At 38.0% G+C, this 18745-nt stretch overlaps 1 long non-coding RNA gene across 1 annotated transcript; it reads left to right on the plus strand.

Moving 5' to 3' along the window:
• Positions 1–5096: 5096 nt before the first annotated feature.
• LOC149916253 (uncharacterized) lies at positions 5097–13015 on the plus strand. Its single transcript, XR_016470225.1, has 3 exons — positions 5097–5160; positions 10016–10135; positions 12958–13015. It is a non-coding gene; the product is annotated as an uncharacterized LOC149916253 (long non-coding RNA).
• Positions 13016–18745: the final 5730 nt, after the last annotated feature.

Consider the following 18745-nt stretch of genomic DNA (forward strand, 5'->3'; position numbering starts at 1 on the left):
AAATTTGCTGTTAATATGTAACAGAACAATGTTTGTTGTGACAATTTTTGGAGATAGCTTCTATAGGAAAACCCATTAAACAGGCTTTCACACACAAAATTGGATCATGGTTTTTGCTGGCTTACATGGTTTGTCTCTTACTTCAAAGAATTATTGCTTCTATAGTAAACTTCAATGAGAAATCAGTAAGATTTGATAATAAGTAATTTGGAATGATGGAAAATAGATTTGCTTCTTTGTATGGTCAGACAACTGATTTCCTGATAGGCAAATAAAAGCTAACAATGTTTCAGAACTGGCTGATGGGGTTGTGTTTATACAAGATTAATCTATGTTGAACTACATAATTAAATTCAGAGTTTGGCTCAGGCTAAAGTGTTTTTTGCAGCTGTGAATCCATGGGGCTTTTGAGAGAAGACTGTAGGAATCAGGAAATTTAGCAAGGAAGAAAACATCCCCTTCACAGAAACGAGAATCCAAGTTGCTTTGATTTTTGTCTTCAAGGAGTTGAAGACACACATTGGTTTTCATCTCCCCTACTCTTCCCCAGTCCCTCTTCCTTTTCTCCCTTCATCCAGAGTAGAATATAAAGAGAAACAAAGGCTACATGTTGTTCCTATGCAAATGCATCCAATTCTTCAAGAAGTCTGGGTCAGGATTATGCTTCTTGGTTCTGGCTCAGTGGTTGGTGTGTTTGGGTGTTAGATGAATCAGCCCCTTGTAATCAGCGTTACAAAAATAGGGCAGTGAACTCAGTTTGTAAACATTGCTGACAATACACTATAGTGGTAGCCTGGGAACAACCAAATGCTGGAATACAAAGAAAATAAATTCCCAGTTTATTGTAAGTCTTTTCTAGTTTAAAACCAATGCCTACAACTCCAAGCAGACAGGTGACTTGTCAGGTGGGGCAAAGTAAGACATTCTCACAATTCAGTCTACACAATCCTTTGTAAACGAGAGGGAGAAGCAATTTATTGCTCTCTGGCTTTAGATAAATACTCACTTCTCATAAAAAACAGTACTGAGTACTTATTGAAATCTGACGTCATCCAGCACCCTCCTTATATCAATGCTTTTACAAGCTGTTTCCATTATCAAAAGAAATCAATATTGAAGCCAAATAGCTAATTGGTTAAATCCTTCATATTTGCAAAAAAAAAATGTAGGCGAGACAGTGTTTCTCTCAACACAGTAGGGAGATTGCTTATTTATGCTTTTCCAGACACTACTCTGTTTATGAAACTTACAGTGAGGAAGATGATTCTTTCAGTCTCCCTATTTTTCTATTGTATTTTGCTTTTTCTTTCAGTTGCATATCAAACATCATGGCAAGCAGAGTGCTTTTCAGCCATATACAACTTCTAAGAAAAAGACCCATTCATTTCTGCTGTCTTCTGAGAAAGCCAGTTTCCTAGGTGTTGTATATTTTGCACTGAGTACTAGTTTTTAATACTTATGGATCAGTAGAAAGCACAACCTCTGCTATTTGTTTAATTAATGCAGGGGTTAAAAGTTCACTGTAAACAGAAGAACATGATTATTTTTTTTTACTTCAGGTTGAGTAAGACTGGACAAAACACTTTCCATCCACAGGCAAAATGGTAAGGAAGAATGCTCCTCACAGAGTGATGTGTATTATCCAGTGTGATATGTATTATCACAGCAGGGAAAGCTGTCTGTGATGCAAGGTTCAGGACATTAGTTTGTTCCATTGTGGACTCACTAATTATCCAGATTGTCACATCAGTCATAGGTCCACCAAAAGAGATTAAACTTTTAGTATAGGGAAAAACTATACACATTTGAATTTATGTTAACTGGTACTGAGAGTCAGTGTTCAAGTTATTTTCATAGTTTTTTGTGATGTTGGCTCATTTATGTGGAAGTTAAACCAGTGGAAGAAAACTAGTTCTCAGTGATCTTTCCAACATCTCATTCTGGCCCATGATAATGGTAATGGGCAGCACAAATTATTGGCTGTGTTGCAGATAGGTGCTTTGACTTCAGCACACGCAGCCTTTCTGTGTAAGCAAACTAAGGAATCCTGAGACTTGCACAGGCTAAGCACTCGAGTTGCCAGGCTTCCCAAGAGGCTTGCATGGCTTGTTGGCTTGTGTCACTGTTACTGTTAGCATCTGAGATGGCTGATCCAGGAACTAGATTGCAATCTATCTTCTATCACTCCTCTTGTTGGCACCATGGAGGTACCTAAATGGTGTTTAGGAAGCAAAGTTAAGCAGTAGCTGCTCCAAGTGTTGCATCACAAAGTGCTTATTAAGAGCTCCTGGGGGAGAGGGACAGGAGGTCCAGCAAATTAACCATAATTTTAAAGCATGCTCTCTTCTCTGTGCAGTATCTGTTTGTAATTTTTTTTCCCTGTTCTAAAATTAGGACAGCTGTATGTGTGAAAAGCCATCTCTGGGGAACAAATTGATGGGGTTCAGTATTGCTTATTTTTCTAAAATCCTTTCTTATGGGAGGTCATGTGTTTCCTGTTTGAAAAAGAAAGAAATGAGGAATTCTGAATGGCTGAGCATTTCTTGTGAGTCCATAAATGCTTCCTTAATGATCACAGGGGTGTAATTGCCGGGGGGGGTAGGGGGGGAGTTGGATCTTGCTCTGTGAAGTAGAATAGGCAAAAGCCACACTGCCAGGAATGCTCTGGACTATGGCCCTTTTTATGAACAGCTCTTTGAACATTTTTTTTTAGCTCTTCTTTTCAGCATCTGTGGTACACCCTTTCTCTGAAATAAGAGCATATTTCCCATCCTGCTGAGCAGTGTTGCCCCTCTTTCAGACTACCAGTGAAGTGCAGCTCTGTGAGTTTTGCAGCTGTAACTCTGCCTTGCACAATCTGACCAAATAACTACAGTGGCACCAGGGCTTTTATTTTTTGAAGTAGTACCTGATGCTCAAGGTAATCTAGGTTCTGTATAAGATACTTTTTGCTAATTAATAATAATTAATAATAATTTGTGAGATTTCCTAGCTTGCTGTTAAGAAGAACATTCATTAGGGTAAAATGGTTGTGTACGTGTCTTAAAGTTTAGGGACAGTAGAGTGTATTTCAGTAAGCAGAATTTCAAATAACTAATTTGAATTAATTCTGAGGGCACAGTCAGGCCTTTAACCTCTTCTGGAAAGTTCTCTGCATTACCATTCAGCTGATTGACACCGTGTGGGAGGAAGGGTTTTATTTAGAAAAATGCAGCCAAAGGCTCAGTTCCCTCACTGTTAGGTGTATGCAGTTTTATCAAAGCGAATGGAGTGCCATGCAAGGAGCAAGCTCTTAGACAGCCATAGCTCACATCATTTCCCAATGCCAACAGAAACCCCTCTGTCTTCTGTGTGCGTTTCAGAACAAACAGGAAGAGCAAGCAAAATGTATTTTTTTACTCTTTATTATAGTCAGTACTTGTTTACAACAGGAGAAGGCCTGCTCCGAGTCACTGAGGCAAGAATAGCACCCAGTCCTGCACTGGTAATCCACAAGAGGCCATACTGGATCAGATTTTCTTACTCCATCTGTGTATTTCAAGTAGAAAATGTTTCATTTGTAATGAATGTTTCAATGGTCTTTGTTGATGTCAGTGGTAATTAAATCAGGAGCTTGTTGTGTAATCAAATATGGAGGGAGGATGAGAAGATATGTGTTAGAATGGTTTTGGCTGTAACACGGGGAATGAATTATATCTAAAAAGAAAATCTGGTTGGCAGTTACATTAGACTGTTTTATGGTGTGTTTCTGATTTGGGAACAGAGGAGATCTTGGCAAGGAAATATTTCATACTGAACCCTGGCAAGCTTGTTCATGCATCAAAATGCTGTCTTGTCTGCTTTGCTTTATTTCTGAATTCTGCAGAAATCAGAAGATGCCCACATGTGTCTGTGGAATTTGTTCTGTTATAAGAATGTAGTCATGTGTAGATGAAATCAGAGCATTAAACACTTAATGTATCATGGATACTTGCTATGTGCTTAAAACTTTCGCAGTATATATTGAGAAAAGTACCCAATTTGCCTTGATATTCCATTCACTTATACAAGTTTTATGTTAGTGCAACCTTAAAACCATCACTGAGTTTACTACTGATTTATCATATTGCAAATGAGAACAGAATTAGGTCTGCGTGCTTTTGCAGACCTTCACTGATTTCTGTTAGGTCCACGAATTAGCTGCAAAGCCATAATCTTATAATAATAATAAATGATCACTAACAAAGTCATTTCAACCTTGTGAGGACATTTTTCATAACTTATTTGGCACCCTGGCTGATTCTGCTATACCTGCACATCAGTCTGCTAATACAAATGACCTATAAAGAGCTGGAAATGAAGTTTTATTTGAAATTTGAAGTTGCTTTTATGAAAGGTAATGTTCTGAATCGCCTTTGCAAAGACCAGTGGTAGTAAAAAGCAAGAGCCCAGTGATAGTAAAAGTTTGCCATGCCTTATTTTTCTAAGTAGTTGTAAGCACATGCTGCATTGAAGGCATTTTGTCTCTCAGATTTTTTTTTCTCTAAGATCACCTGAAGAAAAAATTAGCATGAATGACTAACAAGCCAAATTCACATAAACAGCATTAAACACCTTCTCATTTTTCCCTTTGTGAACTACTGGCTTCAAGAACATAGAATTCAAATCGTCAGAACCGGTATTTTAAAAAACATCAGTACCTTACTGCTATTACATTTACATTTTATATGTATGACATACCCTGAAGTGAATCTCCACATTCATTTCAGAGTGAAGGTTGAAAGAAATAATTTACAGTTCTTTCAGAATCAGTGCAGAACTTCAGAAAAAACATCCGTCATTAGAATGTCTATGATTTCTCATCTTAATGTTTGGGGGAGCTCAGATGTACTTTAAGTAGCTCATAGAATCTGATCTCTAAACAAGCTGAAAAGTGTCATTTCAAAATGGATTTATTGCATAACGTGTCACAAAGAGCCTGGCTGAGGGGAGCAGTAAGTTCATGAAGACCACGGTTCTGCATCACCATTTGAGCTGCAGGAATTACTGCAGTATATTTCATTCTGAGAGGCGGTGAATAATTGTTCTCTGTATTAAATTTTGTCTCTACTTTTGTAGTGATTTTGTAGTGAGGAATGTTCAACCTTCGGTGTCTGGCACATGGCAGTGGAAGTGATCTGTGTGAGTATTTTAACAGCTTGTGTAGCAGCTGGCAAATGATGTGTAGGCCAGTTTGTTCTCTTGTCTGTGTACATGCTAAATATTTACTGGTGCCTGCCTTTTAAATATGAAATACTCAATATTGAATGATAAAATTGTAGAAGTTGTTAAGAATAATGTGCTTTTATGGAATATGTGTCTCATATTTCATTATGCAGTGGGGTTTCACCTAAAATACTGAGACACGACTTTAAATTTAATCTTCGTTCACACTGTGTGTGAAACCAAGTGCGTTCATAGAAACCAATCACTAAGCCCTTTTTTGAAAAATGTTGGCTGGCCAGTTGTCTATAATTAGCAAAGGGTCTGAATCTGCATCAGCAGTAACAAAAATCTTATCAAATATTTGTACAGATGAACTGTAACCCTCAGCAAATATAAGACTCCTCTAGGTGAAAGTCCTTTCCAACCACATGGACTAAACAGAAATGATGAAAATAAGTTGTGGTGCTTGGTTTTAGGGTTTTAGGACCAGTAAGATACGTAGTTAATGGAGTAAAGAGAAGAAAGTAATATCAGAGAAACCATGCCTTTAAATTTCATTATGTTTGGGAATAAGCTCTCAAATACTTCCAGAGGGGAGAAGAAATTGTTTCCCTAAATACCATCATTAAATAAATCCTTTAATGGGTGATAAATGGAAAATTGTGAAATAAACATTTCAAAATGTATTTTGCTACGAATCTGTAAGAATTCAGCATTTGTTTAGGAATACAGATTTTCTAATTAGCTTGGGGTTTTGGTTTTTTGTTTGTTTGTTTTTGTAAAATGTTGGATGCAGACATTATTCAGTGAGAGTCCTTCTTAACCAAGCTATACCAGGCAGATGTGCTGGTTTCAAACTCTGTTTCCTGAATTGAATTCTCATTTGAATTTTCTGCATTGACTTTGGACATGACTTGCTATCTCACAGCTGTCTGGTATCTGCTGGTGTGTTGAGGGAGCCAGCTGCAGTCCCAGCCATGTTCTGCTTGCCCCCATCCAGCTGCTGTGGGTCACAGTCCTGTGTGCACTGCAGTAACAAAGGGATTTATCTGCCTGGAAAATTAGGGAGCAGTACTAGAAAATCTGCTGTGAAATGCCTTGTGAGAGCTTCAGAAAAGTATAGGATATTACTAGAAAGCAGCAGGGGAATTCCCAGAAAGTATCAGAAATTCTTCTAGAAGACAGATGGAAAAGCCAGAGAATGTAGCAAGGAAATCCTAAACATTGGTGAATGAATTGCTAGAAAGCAGATGATGAATTCCTAAAAAGCATTGGGAAAATCTGTGGAAAGCATGGAACAAATTCACTGAAAGCAAAGGAAAATTTCTTAGAAGTAATGGGGATATGTCTTCTTGTAAGCAGTGGAAAAACTGCCTAGAAATCAATTGTGAATTCCTGGAAATTCTTTTCTAGAAAGCATTGGTAAAATTTCTAGAGAACAGAATGTGATTTTCTAGAAAGTCATTGAGCAAAATGCTAGAATGTAGCAGATGAATTCCTAGAAAGGGTCAGGAATATTGCAAAAACACAGCAGTGGATTTCCTGGAAAGCACCAGGAGAAATCTCAATGAGATCTTGAAAATTTCCAGAGTGAGGATTTCCCACTAAGTTGCAAAACACAGTCCTTGGAAGCATCAGAAAATACCTGCACTGGTTAAAGATCCAGTTCTTTTTATATATCTCCAGAAAATATTAGATACCTTTAAGCATAGTATTTTACTTTTTGCTTGAAAACTACTTCATTCTGGTCAAATGTCTTCCTTCTACTTGTTGTATTGCAAATGTCCTCTTGTTGTGAGGAGTTGTGATTTCACAGTCAGCAGCTTGTGATTTCAGATGAAGGAGAAGAGATTGGAACTAATGAAGCTTGAGGGGAAAAAAAAAGTGCTGTCATGTGGACGTTCTTAAATGAAGAACAGGGAAGCAGGAAAAAAGAACATCAACTGTCAACAGACTCAGTTTGCATGAGAAGTGGCTGATTCTTAACGAGGAACAGGAATTTAAACCGTACAGTCCCTTTTTCAGCATATCCTGGTACATCCTGATATTCTGTGCAAAATACATGCCCATTCTGGTTTGACTGAAGAGGTGCCAAAATGGTAAATGCAATTAGAGATGTATAAGGAAAGATGAATCTTCAAGGCAGTGTCTGCCTAGGCCTGCCTCTTTGTACCTGTCTGTATGGCAATTCAGTACCTGCTCTGCCCTCCAGAGTAGTGTTGGCTGAAATGTGCTTCCCTTTGTTCTCTCGTGGCAGTGTGATCCTGCAGCATCTCTGCCAGACCCTGCTCTTGCTCTTGTGCTCCTCAAAGTATAAATTTTACCAACTCAGTTTACTTCTGTGGCTGCTTTCCAATTGAATTAGGGCTCACCAAGTGCTACAGCATTGTGAGATTTGTGAATGAAAAGCACTAAGTAAATATTGGATGGCTACCTATACAGATATCTTCCTGAAGAAGAATTTTGTTCACATCTATAGTCTGTGCCTCAGCAAGCCCTGCAGGATATGCTAATGTGAACATTTAATACATACATATTCCTTAGAGAACCTAATAACCAGATTTTCGTGCCAATGACTGATGAAGGTACCATAGGGCTTGACCTGGCTAAGGGCATTTAAAATATTGGCTGTGTTGAATAGTTACAAGGCAACAGATGACTCTCTTGGGGCTTATTCCTTCTAGATAGGAAGTTCCTCATTGTAAATGGTTTCCCTGCTTTAAGGCAACAGACTTTTAATTCAGCCTTTATTGCAAATGCATCTGGTTAACGTTAAATTAAAACACCCCAGGAAATCTGTACTTTTCACTGTATTTGCTATTTACATACAGCATACATTGCTCCAAAATCAAGTTAATTAGAAACATAGAAAACTCTACTGAGACTGTTCGTGCCTGTTTCTCTGTATCTGAGGTCAAGATATTTCAAACCTGATTCTGAACTGCTAATCGTTATTACTCTTTTAAGACATTCTCCAGACTTTCAGCCTGTAAAATCTTCATGTGGTACATAAGGGCACAATCTTTTTGCTGAACCATTTTTCTGAGGGCAGTCCCTCTTCAGTAAATCATTTTAAGCAAGCTGTAAGTCAGTCTGATGTGAAGTTAAACCTATACCTTCTTGACTTGGAGCTTTGGCCAGCTTTTATGAGATCTGAGTAGATTCCAAGGTCAGAATCCATACCTGATGCTGCAGACACTACGCTGATTTACTCATTTCTGGCCTGAGGAAGTTAACCACCTCCCTGTGTGCTGAGACTGGTAGGTAGCATCATGATTTGTTTTGGTCCAGTAAAATTCAGACTGAAGAACGAGCCCCTGAGAGTGGATTCTTAGGAGTGAGATGCCTGTGTGTAATGTGCCATTCAGCTGGCATTCTCTGAGACAATTGAAACTGAGGTTCAGAGATAGTGTTTGTATCATAAAATTTCTCTTTAAAAGGCTGTATGATAACAGTGTGAAGGTTTGACCCAGCAGCAGCTCAGCACCACATAACTTTTTGCTCACTTCCCCCCTCCCTCTCAAGGGGGAGAGAACAAAAAACCCAACAAAATAGAACTTGTGGATTGAGATTAAAAACTGTTTACTAAGACAGAAAAGGAACATAATATTAATGATAGTACTATATTTTCAAACAAGTGATGCACAGTATAGTTGATCACCACCCACTGATCAGTGCCCAGCCAGTCTCCAAGCAGTGACTGCCTTTCTGGCCAACTACTCACAGTTTTTAAAGGCTTCTTTGCATGATGTCATATATTATGGAATATCCCTTTGGTAATTGTAGGTCAACTGTCCTGGTTCTGTCTCCTCCCAGCTCCTTGTGCCCCTTCCACACTAGCAGGACAATACAAAAGGTTGAAATGTCCTTGGTTCTGTGCAGTCATTGCTATGCAACAACTAGAAAACAGTGTGTCATTAACATTGTTTTTCTCTCAAACCCAAAACAGCATCGTACCATCTATGATGTAGGAAAACAAAATAAAATTGACTCTGTCCCAGCTGAAACCAGAACAAACAGCAAGAAAGGAGGTTTGATTGTTGATTGCAGACGTTGCCGTGGCGGTTTGCGGATGTTCATTTTCAGGAAAGAAACTGTACATGCAGTGAACAGTGCTTGCAGAGAGTGGTTTTTGCTCTGTGATATTGGATGTGAAACAGGTGTGTGGCTGAGAGGTGCCAAGTGCTAGAGTAATATAATTAGGGCTTAGTCTTCAGTTCCTTAATTAAGAATTGGAAATCATAGCAATAAGTAACAGCAAGATTTTAGTTCATAAACACTAGTTTTAAAAAAGTTACCTCAGCAGTGTGTTCTACCTTGGTCAATTAACTTCAGGATGGAGTGAGGCTAGTTAGCCCCTGCTGTAGTCTCATTAATGTGTCTGTATGCCTTCTGGGACCCACACTATTGTCTACTACAAGTCATGCAAAAAGTGTGGTCTTTGGGGAACTGCAGCTTCCTATTATAACAACTCCTCACCAGCTACTCTAAGGCACAGGTATGTGTACTCTGTCAGAGTCTCAAACAGTTCTACTTTAGATGTGTTTTGCTTCAAACCATGTATAACTGTGTCCTTTGCTTTTGGTCAGTAGCTCATCTTGCATCCTTTGCCTTTCGTAAGCATGGCTGGTTAGCTCTAACAGAGCTGAGAGGGATGTCAGCTGTGTTCATGTAATGATTGCCAAATCTGATGAGGGCTTCCACAGTGCCTTGTTTCCCTGCATTTGCATGCTCTCTGAGCTTTTCCAAAATGTTTAATAGCTTTTCAGCTTTATTTCATTGCAAGTAATCATGATTTAGGGACCATCTTTTTTCTCTACTGCTCTTGAAGGTTTAAATTTATGAGGCACTTGAGTCCGTTCTGGTACTTCCCCACCAAAGTGTGGGCAGCCCCAAGATTGAAGAGGCACACCTATGTTTTCTTCTCAAAGGTGGTGTTCCCAGATAAAAGGTATGTTTTTTCAAAAATAATCAGCATCTGGACTATTTCTTTGTTATTTAAAGACTTAATCCTGGCTTTTGATGAATTTTTCATTTCGCATTCAGTAGTTTTTTTGTTGGCCTAGATTTCAGAGGAATTTGAGAGTAGACTACAGGTAATTTTATAAACATCTATTTCTAGCTGTGGAAGTAAATAGAAATTTCTGTCACTTATTCAAAATGAATTGCCTAGATTTCATAATATACGCACATCTTTTGCTTTTGTGCTCAGAAGAACCTGAACATTATAATGAAATTATAATCTTGAGAGCTTTGAGTATTCTTCCAGATGGGGGAGTTTTAAAAAGTTACTTCAGCAGTGTGTTCAAACACCACCATGAATGTGGTGTTTGGAAGTGTCATGAAGGAGATCAAGTATGGTTTACATATATGTGAGGGAATAAGAAAACCATGTCAAGATTTTTTGCAACGTGTTTCGCTGAGAATAAATACACCATGTCATCAGATCTTTATGGATTAATGTTTATTATAAATCACTTTCAGAGAGGTGCTATCTGCTGAAAGTTATCTGATTAAAAAATGATTATCTCTGTTTATAATTTTCTAAATCTGGATTATCAACAACTGCAGGCAACTCCTTTAAATAATGTACAATTCCAAATAAACTGACTGATGTACATTATCCTAATGGACTATTTACTGCTGATGTTGTTGGCTATGACAATGAAATGGACAGGTTAAACATTGGCTATATAATCTTAGTTGCTATGATTGTAACTGGCAAATTACTAAACTATTCAGGTATATCTCATACAGCCAAATCAGAAAGTCTAGTATGAAACGAATGGTTACTCATCCAAGAAATGTGTGAATCCTGCTGTAATTGTGGCTTTATCCTGATGAGTATTGAGATGGAGAAAGGAGACGTGATCTGATTCAAAACCCACTGAGAGTTCCCACTGCCTTCGAAGCCTATGCTGATGCACTGCTCCGTTTCCCACAGCATGAATAGACCTGGTCAATTAAGTATGACCACAGTTCAAATCTGCAGCCACCCAACAGGTTCCAAACTGTTGAAGAGATTTTTCAGGAACTAAAAGTCCCAGTGTGTGTTCTGGATTTGGAAATATGCTCAGTCCATTCATAGAGCATTTTGAAGTATGTTTTCATTTTTCTTGTGAACTTCAAACCATGATAAATTTATTTTTATACATTTACAGAACTTAAAGAATTTTTGAGTATGTTTTTATGCATACTGCAAACCATGAATCAGTTTACTTTTAATTGCTGTTATTAAAGCTGAGATGGATTTCTGTGAATGTTAGGTCAGATTTGAGTTTTAAATCTTTCTTTGAATATTATACAAAAAAAAAAAAATCCCAACAAACAACCTTCTGTAATACAAGTACGCTGTTTGTATTTTAACATTCTTTTCAGCTATCTTGGGAACTCATTAATTTCTAGTTATCTTTGGTCTAAACATAATTTTTTGTTAACTAATTAAGCAATGAGCTTGCTGTCCTGTTTCTCATAATTGCTTATGTGTATGTAAATCTATATTGGTAAGTGGTACTCTGCAAACATTGCTCTAAATCATTAGTTGATACAAAAGAAATTCTGACAAGATATTTGTGGTCCCACAAGATCCAGTGTTGTTCTGTAGCATCACTAGGCAATGTATTAAGATCATACTTTTTATATAGCTTTAAATATTACTTTATCCAGTTAGCCTATCCCTGCTTGTAGCACAATCAGCTCTTTTGATAAGGGTTCTCAGTCATAATGCTTCCAACATGGCCAGCATAGAATACATACAGCCTATGTTATTTCTTCATATTGTCTAGGTCTACTTTTTTTTCTTTTATTTGGTCTCTGAAAGTTATTTTATTTTGTTTGGACAAGGCAGTCAATTCTTGGTGTCATCAATTCACTTTTTGAAATACCTATATATAAGTTACCTACAAACTAGAGAATTTTGATGTATTTGCATCTTTTCATTTTCTTATCCTCAATGATGATCACACTTTTCTGTAGTGTTTTAATTCCTTCAATACTGGGAAGATGCAGAGATGGTGAAGGGAAAAAAATGAGAAGGTGAAAAATCTGTACTTACGTCTCCCCACTGCCAGAGTTCTGAAAAAAGAAGTCAAAGTTAGTTGTTAAGCTTCTGTTTCTGAAAATTGAACAGGAAAATATTGTGGTGTTGTTTTGGAATTTTCTCATCAGAAAATAGTATTTTGGATGAAGACCCAGTTTTAATGCACATCTAGAAGATGACAAAATCTTAGCCTAGATGTAGGTTAAGCAGGCATGCTTCCATATGCTTCATTCATGTTTCCATATGCTTCATACCTGCAAACCTTTATTACTATTTTAAATACAATTCTAAATGTGGGCACAGAGATGACCATCACCCAGGGTTCACAAGAAAATGTTTGTTTTTATTCCAGCTATGGCCTACAGCTTTCTCCACCCTTTTGTGGAGAGCTTGCTTTTATAGAGTTCAGGACACTGGAGTATTTTAAGGAGCTACTTGATCTTTCATTGACAAATTCTTCTCTTAAATGATTTTTTCTTACCTACTAAGTGCAATAAGGGAAGAATAGTTCTCTCAGAAAAATCTCAGATATGGACTAAAGAGTGAACTGCTAGATCAGGTTGTTGCTGACACAAGTAATTCCAACTTATTTCAATAATAAGCACTTTCTTTGCTTTCAACATTTTATTAAGGTTATTAATTGGCTCAACAACCAGCTTTCCAGATCATTTTGGTAAATGTAGCTGATGTTACTGCATGGACCATTGGCCCACATTCTGGCTTCTTCCCTGCAGATCCACTAGCTGGCAGCTCGTGCTGTACGGGAAACACCCCATTCCCCCTGTGGCCTTTTGCAGACAAAGGGACTTGTTAGTTCCTATCTTAAAAAATCCTCTGGAACTGGTGACACTTCTGCTTTTTCATGAGTACAATAAATAACCTTAAAATAGAACTGTAGATGGAATGTGAGCTACTTAGGATGGATTAATGTGTTTATTAAAAATCTCAGGATTTTGGATAGTCTTGTGAGATACACATGACCTTTCCATGATACTCCCCAGAGATACTAGTCATACTGTCCGAAAGCACATGAAGTAATTCTGTCTCATGCGGACAATATAATTAAGGGATTTGGAGCCTGGTAACGGGACTTGAACAGGACTGCTACGTTCAAGTCATCCTTTCACATATACTGCAGTTGTCAAATATTGTTGTTATTGGTGCAATTAGTTCAAGGAATTTCTCCCTCTGGTTATATTTAAGATTTGTGCTTTTATTGTTAAATATTAAGAATAGTTTTCTGCTTTCAGCAGACTTGTGCTAAGTTTTTCTCTGCAAAAAAACCACTGGAGTCTGCTTTTGAAACACTGTGCATGGAATACGGTGATTTCAGTTTACGGGAAACTTATCTAGCTGCAAAATGCAGCCACGATTCTTAGAGTTCATTGGAATCTGTGCTATTAGCAGTCACAGTAGAGGTGTCAAGGACTGCAGGAATGGTGTGGGCTAATGTATCTTCCCCTACAATAACAGCCTCTGAGTTCAGGGCTGAAGATTGTTGCTGGGCAGCGCAGAGAAGCTACGTGTTGTGTCATCATCTCCAGTACAATGGGGCTTCATCCTTGTGCTTGGCATGTAAACATGGAACAAAGTTTGTGCTCAAACCTTAAGGTCTAATCTTTGTCCTCCATCTGGGCAAAGAAGATGTAAGTGAGGTGGACAGGAAATGTCAGATTTACATCACTAGTGCTCTGTTTCATACACAGTTTCATACTTGCACTGCTGCTGACATAAAACACCTCTAGAAACTGTGGGATCAATAGATCTTGCTCTTACAAATGAATATTTAATGAATTTGTTTATTTATAATTTTAAAAAAAGTTCTAATTAAGGCATAAAAATAAGCAAACAGCTTAATAGAGTCCAGATAATGGTCTACGGAATTCAAGATTCAGGCAGCTAAATAGTATTTTAAAAATCATTGCCATTTTGCTATACTTACACACTGTGTTTATTTTACATCAATAGAATATATTTCTATGGCACTCAGATCACTGTGTCACAGTGTTAAATACGTAATAAGTAATGGTGAGAAAACAGCACAAATAAAATTTGTTTTAAAAAATAAGTTTTGCTTAAAAGCAAACAAAGAAACAAACAAAACAAAAACAAAAAAAAAACACTGAATGTGGGACTGATTACTGAAATGTGGAAGTGCTGTAGCTTTTGATACAAAACTGATGGGAAGTATTCCAGGTGTTGCTGCAGCACTGATAGTCTGAAAAAGAATGGTTTCCTGGAAGTGCTGCCTTCTGCTGGGAGCTGTTTCTTGCCAGGTAAATGCCGATGGCAGCTGCTTCACTGCCTCTGTGCATTTATAACACGCTTGGTCAAAGATGTTTGGCAGAGAAGTCCTGTGCCTGAAGTACCTCTTTATGCATCATTGCTGTCATCAGCAGTGCTATATTTACTAAACCAGATTTTTTAATCAGCTTTTATCTGATGCTTCCTGCCAAACAACTGACAACTTCAGTCAGCATTGCCTTCCTCCTAGGTATGCTGCCCAGCTTCCTCCTTTCCTAACAGGGAGGCTGAGGTATCACTACAGCCTATACTATAGACTTTTGCTTCTGATAAAAAACTGTCCTACAGAAGAAAGAGAAGCAAAAGTCTTCCCCAAACTGCTGACATATTAGGAAGACCTGTGGGATGACACCCACTGAGTCTTTGCTGATTGAGCAGCTGCAGTTTTTTGGAAGCCCTGTACATAATAAGTTGTTCTGTGATTTGATACTATATGTATGGAATCAGAGCTTCCATGTATATACCAAAGCTGAGGAGTCAGATGGGCATGAAGGAGGCTGTGCTTATTATCAGACCAAAAGAGCACACAAGGAAGGACTGTACTGGTATTTATTACAAAAAATATATATATAAAAGTGTATTTGCTCTTTTTCTAAAAAGAGTTGGAACAGAGCCAGACAGCTTCAGGAGCACCAGGGAAAATGATGACAGCAGCAAAAGTCTATAGACAGAGGCTGAGATGTTACAAATCTATTAAGGAAACTTACATTTTTAAAGCAAAATAGATTAAGTATGGAATTTTTTTTTGTCAATATAATGTTAAAATGCCATCAAAAAGGTTTACGTTGTAGGATTATCTTACAACATTCATTTCTATGAACTGTACTCATTTTGTATTTGGGGGTAAAGTTTCTGCATCTGAAGATATTTTTTTTTTCTTCAAGATAGCTGTGCCTTAAAATCTACTTCATATTTGTCAGGGATATATGTTTGCTTCCGACTTTCAACTTTCTAGCAAAATTACCTGAAACCAGATGTACGATTAAGAACTCTGCTAACCTCAAGCACCATCCATCCAAAATCTGGAAGGCAAACCGTTTCTTACTGATTTGCACATGATATTCTGTGGCAGAGACAGCAGAGTGCAGCTACCTCATTTCTCAAGGTCTTTAATAACAAAAATCCATGAACAGCTGAGCTAGCTCTCTTGCTCTAGGAATTATCTTAGGGGACATCCAAGTCCTATGTACTTTAAATGCCCCTTAGGGATATAATTACTGTCCTGACAGCTTGCTGTAAGCAAAGTGTCTGATCAGAAGAAAGGAAAAAGAGTGTAACTGCCAGATGAGCTGCTGAAATCCCAGTTAACTAGCAGTATACATTTAAAAATTGAATGTATGGCTTCAAGTTTTTTGTTCCCTATTCCCCACCCACTCGCCCCCCATTTTTCTTCTTCACGAACATAGAATATTGTAGGTAAGGCCTGCTTGTGCTTAAGGGATGCAAAAGGCTGGTGGCATGGAGCTGAAACAGGAGCTATGGAGTGGACTGCTGCCAGCTGTATTAGAAAACCAGATGAAAGACTTGGAGGAGGAAGAAAAGGATACAGATCTACGTGCAAGCAGGGTAAACATTTTAGGTAGATTTTTGTCTTTTGTTTTAAAACTGCAGCAAATGAAACTTATGCTGTGGTTTTCAACATTTTGTCTTCTTGAGACAGAGCAGACTGAGATGTCTGTGTTCACGTTCTTATTTTGTTCAGCTGCAATGTTTTCATTGGATTGGAAGTCTTTGAAGTACTAGTGTTGTTCTGGATGTACCTTTGTAAATGACCTGTGACTTTGTGCATTATTCTGTGAAGGCTTTGCAGGAGCAGTCTTGGCATTTGCTTTAACCTCTGGAATTACAGGGCAGTCTGGCACCTGGATTCATGTCTCCTTGCTTACTTGTTTGATAGCTGTTCTTCAGTGCCCTTATCAAAAACCATGCATTGTTTCCATAGCCTGAAAACAAAGAACCACTGGAGATACACCTATACGAGATTAAATTCTCACTGCCAAATGGGTTTCTTCCCAAGATGTCAAAACAGATATGTAAAAGAAGTTCTCTTCAGTGGAAAAACATCAGTTGCCAACATTTTGAACATCTGAAACAGCAGCACCCAAAATGCTGTCACTTGCCATTATGGCAATGAAGGTACAACAGTTCTCAGTTTGGTACTGTGCAATTCTAATAGAGAAATCCTTACTGCCTCTTGTGAAGGGTTGGAGCGGAATTCATAGACCTGCAAATTAATTCAAGGAAGTTACTCTTGTGCTTTCCCTGTCTCCCATTGAGATTTGTGGGTGGTTTGTTTTGTGTGTTTTGTTAATCTGAAAATGTCCAAATGCTTTGTTATTTTACTATGGAAAACAATATCGTTACAGTTAAGTCTTGTTGTTCTCAAATATATTATATTTTTAAAGTCCATTTTAAAGTTATTGATGAAATACTCAACTTGTTAATTTAGTGATACTTTCTGCCAACCACGTGCTCTTCTTTGGCTCTGTTTGTTATTTGATGCCAGCGTCATACCATGAAAAGTGTTGCATCTGTTCAGTTCTGGTTGATACTCTTCCATTTCTTCTATTTCCACACTGACTTCTCAAGTCTTAACATATCCTTTGCAACGTAGCATAGGGATCCTGCTTTAGCAGGGGCTGAACTAGATGATCTCCTGAGGTCCCTTCCAACCCTTACGGTTCTGTGATTTTGAGATTTTTTTGCTTTGTTGCTTTTCCTTTCACAGTTCTCTTAATAACTGGAAGACAGGCAAGGTTCCATGAGAAGAGATGAGTAGTGAACCAATGCTGTTATTTCTGAGACTGTGGAAAGTACTCTTTACCTATTCAACTATTATGTTGCTAATGCTGAGGAAATAATGGTATTAATGAATCCAGACTGATCCTTTTGGTAATACTGAGAATGTCTGAACTTACATTCAAGATAGACGTATTTTCTGATAGGTGAACAAGAAAACAATCTTCTGATGGTATTACTTCATACTGCTGTCTCCAGTGTTCCCTGGTAGAAAATATATAGTATTCCATGGAGTAACCAAGAATTTATGGCTACCCTTAGCCCAAAAGGTGGCTTTGTTTTACCAGCTTTTGGAGTTTTCTCTCTCCATTATTATTCCTTTATTCGTCGGTGACAAATTGAATTCTCACTCTTGATTTCTGGATGATTAGAGCAATGCTTGGAATGTGAAAGAAAATTTCTAATAATGTAAAGCAGAGTGCTTAGCTCCTAGGCAGATCTGAGAGGTGTAGTGCTAATCTGGCCTCCCCTGTCATGGAAGGGAGCTTGCTGCACTGTCTGGCCTGAAAGCTTGGTCGTCACCGATGGAAGGTGCTGTAATATTTCTTCTCTGAGTGGTATCTTCAGGAGGAAGTTGAGATCAGAAAAGAGATAAAAATGACCTTGGTGTTTAATGTCTAGCTTCATACCATATAAAGAAACACCAAGGGCTAAAAATACTGATGTACTGCTTCTCTGATATTAGGCAGGAAAGTGTGCAAATAAACAGAAACAATCATAGTACAATCAATTTAATGTTTTTATGACAAGTTGCAAGGGCAAATTAGAAGGTGGGAAAAAAAAGTCCAAACTCGTAACATATATGCAGATTTACTTCCTGGCTAATGTTTCTCTATTTTCAATAGAAATTTCAAAAAAGGAAACCTTTAAAAATTGTGCGTTGAGATAAGAGTTCTGTTATGCAGTAACACTTGCAGTAAGCAGAAAAAGAGCAGCTGTTACTGGAAGTTACACTTCATTGTTGTATTTTCCAGCAGAAGGTTGCTTGGTGGGAATAGTGGGGCGGGGGGAGGGGGGGAAATGCAAGCAACTGCCAAAAAGAAAGCGTGTGAGGTGAAACTTGAATATGCTCTCATGAGAACTTTCTAAGATTCATAAGTAACTGAAAAATGCATGCTGTATTTTAATCTCTGGAGATGTACTGTATAGAGATAGAGCGTAGCACACGCTGTTGGCTGGAAAAATAGAGGAGAACATAGAAAATCAGAATTGGGAAGGTAAGGTCATCGGGATGGGTGGAGAATAAAATGTCTGTTGCTGTTTCAAATTCTTTCGTGTCTTTTGTGGCTTCGTGAGTAAATCTGAAGCTGCTAAATCATCCTGTCTTCTCTCACCCCCACAGAACAAGTTTTTATTTATTTGTATTTTTTAATTGAAAGAAGCAAACCATGTCCCTGTTAGAAATCTCTTCACAGTAGA

Source organism: Phasianus colchicus, chromosome 12, assembly GCF_987193195.1.
Source record: "Phasianus colchicus chromosome 12, bPhaCol1.hap1.1, whole genome shotgun sequence".
In the NCBI taxonomy this organism is placed as follows: domain Eukaryota; kingdom Metazoa; phylum Chordata; class Aves; order Galliformes; family Phasianidae; genus Phasianus; species Phasianus colchicus.